General features: G+C 37.8%; 1 long non-coding RNA gene across 1 annotated transcript in view; it reads right to left on the bottom strand.

Moving 5' to 3' along the window:
• Positions 1 to 3,616, bottom strand: part of LOC111473553 — an 8,073-nt gene extending 4,457 nt beyond the window's left edge. The window contains exons 1-2 of the long non-coding RNA XR_002715723.1: positions 3,605 to 3,616; positions 2,065 to 2,068 (exon numbers count right to left, since the gene is read on the bottom strand). This is a non-coding gene — a long non-coding RNA (uncharacterized LOC111473553). The remainder of the gene's footprint in view (positions 1 to 2,064; positions 2,069 to 3,604) is intronic.
• Between the last annotated feature and the right edge of the window lie 1,171 nt (positions 3,617 to 4,787).

The raw sequence follows: 4,787 nt of genomic DNA, 5'->3' as shown, positions 1-4,787 counted from the left end.
AAAAAAAAAAAAAAAAAAAAAAAAAAAAAAAAAAAAAAAAAAAGAAACCGACTGATACTACATAACGATCCATTCTCTGATCATATAGCTTTCGAATGCTCCTTCACCTCGACCGACAACCTGCGAACACCCTGAAAAAAGAGGGGAAAGGGTATAAATATGTAAATGTACCGAGTAAGCAATCTATTTGTAAGCTTTCATCACATCCATGATTTAGCAAGTGACCATGGGCTTTACTCTAGGCAACAAGCGTATTGTTCTTACTATGCACAGTCTTGGATAGCTAGCTTAGCCTAAAAAGTTGTAACCGATATCCGAATATGAGGCACTACTTTCATAGACTTCATATTAGGTAGGAATAACATGATGAGTGCTAGCCTACTCATCATCCATGAGAGGTTAGCTAGCGAATCAATCCCACAAGTCATTCAGTTGTCCAGGGTTGGGGGGCACAACACCCTATACGTGCCGCTCCATTGGTTACCTACATGATCAAAGCTCTTCCATAGGATGAATCCTCCATGCAAGGTAACTACTAATTACCCGCATGATCAACACCCAACAACAGGACGCATGTAGAGTAATCCAACAAACCATTGAGTCACACATCCATAATCAACCTCATGTTAACTCAACGGTACTGTACCAGAGTCAAGAGGGAAGTGGAGGTCCTCACACACTATCTACTGCTATCAGGCTAGGAGACTACTTTTGTCATTCCTTGATGTCGTAGAGGTTTACTAGGTTCTTAGAGGTATCTAGAAAGTTTAAATCACAACTCTCATTTTCAGGACGTTCGAGGTTAGCTCCTTGTTCTAAATTAATCTATGTGTGCACACAAGTCTACTAGAAACGTATTGACTTGGGTCAACAAGTAAATCGCACTAGCTGTAGCGCTCTAATCTTAATTGAGTTCTTTCATGGATACTTTAATAGGGAGATATTCCTATCGATCACCTAAGCATGTAATCCATAATTTAAACTTCACCTTAGTAATATCTAGGAGCTGAGGAGGTCTATTGGATTTCTAAGGCACCTAGGTCTCTTAACGTAGACTTTTTACTCTAGGCTGCTCTATTCTAACTCTTCAAGTCTTTCTTAGTCTGGAAGCACTAGGATCTATACCCTCTGACCATCACTCACAATCTTAAGGTGCTAAGTGTATTGGAGGCGTACTAACCTATGTCATCATCTAGCCTTAACTCGTATGCCTTAGCTCTGTGCAGATAAACATGCTCTATACGGAGAACATCAGTCAAACTCTTGGAGCTAGAACATATTGGACCATGCAAATATATATGCAAACATACAGTCAAGCAAGCTCAACGTGGAGATAATATCTATCAAGCACCCAGAGCACAAATTTTAATAGTCTGTCGTTTCTAACACAGCGAAAAACATATAAAACAACTTTCATCACAAATCTCGTCATAATCGCATTTTAGTAATTTCTTACATCATACATAACATATTCATCCATATTTCCCAACTCGTATTCTAGTCATGCTTATTCAATTTTTAGCTTTATAAATTATATAAAATAGCATGCCACTCGAAAATCTCCACCTAGGGACATAACAATAATTTTACCATAACATTCATACAGTGCATGATCATAAAGAAAACGCTATTCAAAAGTCCTTAACATGCATTTTCTAACCACTTGAGGTAATGTATGATCTCATGCTAGCACGTCCTTTCGATGCCTACAAGTATTATTTATCTAAATTTGGTGTGATTTCTTACTTGGTGAAGTGTGCCTTCCCAAACTAGCTTTTCCACTTGTTAGGGCCCAAAGTTTCTAATTTCTCTGGTAGGTTTTAATTAAAGTAAAATTAGGGTTCTAATTTCTCGGACATTCAAGTCTCGGTGTTGAATCGAGTTGCATCTTGGTACACGAGTTAAATTGCGCGTTAGTTTGCGAATGCATGTCGGATTTAGCGCAATGTGTCATCTTCACCCGTTAGACACGTTGAACCATCCATAGTGCCACATGTGTTATTCACCAAACCAGCCGTGATTTATTAGATGGATGAATCTATTTAAAAACATCGTAATGTTAACCTAACTATTTATTTTTTTTTGTTTTTGGCAGTGGGATGATAGAAGCGGTTGGCCACGAATTCATGGAAGATTTTTTTGGTTCTTGTGAATCAGTGTTAGAGGACAATGGTCTTCTTGTACTACAGGTTTAATTAATTTTTTTTATTTTTTTACTTATAATTAATTCTTTTAATTACTCTTTATTTATAATTATTATTATTTTTTTGCATTAGTTCATATCAGTGCCACACGAATCTTATAAAGAGTATCGGCTAAGTGCTGGTTTTCTAAAAGAATATATATTTCAAGGAGGATGCCTTCCATCATTAAGTAGAATAACAACGGCCATGGCTTCTGCATCAAGGCTTTGGTAAATAGTTAATTTATGTTCTTCATTTTCTACGATAATTATTAACAAATAATAAAAAAATTCATTTTCAACAATAATTATTAACAAATAATGAAAAAAGTCCTTTGGATACAGTGTGGAGCACTTGGAAAATATTCGAATTCATTACTATCAAACATTGAGGTGTTAGGAGAAAGAATTTCTTGGTGAGAAAGCATTATTATAATAAATGATTTTGAATCCAAATCTAATTTATATTTTGTTTCAATCAAGGTTTCATACGAACTTGGGAATACTATTTTGATTACTGTGCTGCTGGGTTTAAATCACGAACCCTCGAAGATTATCAGGTATTATATCTAGATATATTTGATCACATTTTTACGTAAGATATCAAATTACTGTTAAGAATTGTAACGACCTTCGTATTCTAGGAATCTAAAGTCGCTAAAGTATGTATAAAGTAATTTTTTATGCATAAATATTTACAAACATTTTCATAAAACAATGTCATAAACTTAGAAATAATATATAAAAGAAAGTTGTAGTTAAATAGATCATTAGTGAGATCTCTATCATATCAATCTATTTTCCTAGAGCAACTATTCTAAGCAGACAATTGGACATGTCATCATTCATCATATAATTATAATTAAACGAGGGTAGGGCCACTTACTTGGTTGGCCTTAGCTGGCATTTTCCCTAAATTTGAGTATGTTCGCTTCTCGTCCCTCGAAATTGCTCTAAGTGTCACAGGTTGTCATTTTCTATAAGAATATCCATCCGGACCTTAAGTGCCTTAAACAAGATCAAATTCAGCTTTGGGATTGTCAGAATGGTGGAAATTGGGCTATTTTTCTTTACCGAGTTGAGGGACTACATTTTGAGCTGCGGAGCTGAGCCGAGCTGTTTGAGCTGCGTAAGCCTAGGAGAATTTTTGTTGGAAGTGTGACATGTGGCGCAACGGGGCACTGACGCGTGTGCAAGTCAAGTTGGGTAGAGGCGCGGGTTGCGGTTCGTAGGTTGGGCTTGCGATTTATGGGTCGTGGAACTTTGGGCGCTGTAGGTGGGCTGAGGGAAAATTGGTTATTAGGCCGAGATGTTGCAGGTGGGTCTTAATTTACTAATTTGGGCCTCAAGTGTAGGTCTAGGCCGAGAGAAAAAATGGTTAGGTAATGAGTTATTAGTTATGTTACCCGATCCAGATTCGACTCGAAGTCCACGGACTTCATCTTCCTTGTTAGACGAACACGACTCTCCACAATGGTATGGTATTGTCCACTTTGATCATAAGCTCTCATGGCTTTGCTTTGGGCTTCCCCAAAAGGCCTCATACCAATAGAGTTAGTATTCCTCACTTATAAACCCATCATTCCCTAAATTGGCCCATGTGGGACTTTCATCATCCAACACCTCCTCTCAAACAAAGCACGCCTCCCATTAATCGAGGCTTGACTCCTTTGGAGTCTTAGTCATTTTTTACTGCCTTCGTAGCTTCGAGGAGGCTTGACTCCTTAAGCCTCCTTTTTTCTTTTTGGAGTCCTTTGTTCGACATTCGAGGATTTGTCAATCTATTGGTACGGCTAAGTTTAGGGCATGGTTCTGATACCATGTTAGACGAACACGACTCTCCACAATTGTATGATATTGTCCACTTTGAGCATAAGCTCTCATGGCTTTGCTTTGAGCTTCCCAAGAGGCCTCAAACCAATGGAGAGTGTATTCTTAGATTATAAACTCATGACCATTTTTTAAATTAACCAATGTAGGACACTTTCATCCAATATTCCTTACTCGACTTCTTCGGAAAACACAAAAATAGTTCTCTCTCCTCTGAAAAACTATGCTCCAACTTCTGTTTCTTGTTGTTTTTCCTTTTATGCTTTCTGTTGACCCCTCCTCTTCACTCCCATGAGGTTTCACGACGGGTAGATACCTATAATATACAGAACCCAAAACTCAAATATCATTTTCGAGGAAGCACAATGTTGCTAAAGCGTGCAAAGCTTACCTTTCGTGTAAGTGCAGTTGTCGGTGGTTCTTTTCCTGGTGTGGGTTGGTCGTTTCAACGTCGGATCTCCTCAATTTTGTCTTGGAGGAGAACTTTCAAACTCTCTTCTTATCTTGTTTTCCTTTTAAATTTTGTTGTAGGTTGCATTCTAGGAAGGTTGAGGGTCGATTTGTCTTCGTGTTTGGCATGTCGTGGAGCCGGGGGAGGGTGTGGTCAAGGTGGGAAAGATAATTCCTACGCTCGTTGGAATTCTCGCGAGTCTCTAGCGATCACGCTGTATTTTATTTAATTGTTGTTGTCATTACATTATATACACCTAAAATAAACTTTCATCCTCAAAAGTATCAAACTCTTCGATTAACTCAAGGTACTTTTATCTTATTT

This window comes from Cucurbita maxima, unplaced genomic scaffold (genome assembly GCF_002738345.1).
Source record: "Cucurbita maxima cultivar Rimu unplaced genomic scaffold, Cmax_1.0 Cma_Scf00131, whole genome shotgun sequence".
NCBI lineage: Eukaryota > Viridiplantae > Streptophyta > Magnoliopsida > Cucurbitales > Cucurbitaceae > Cucurbita > Cucurbita maxima.
This window is presented reverse-complemented; position numbering and strand designations above follow the sequence as displayed.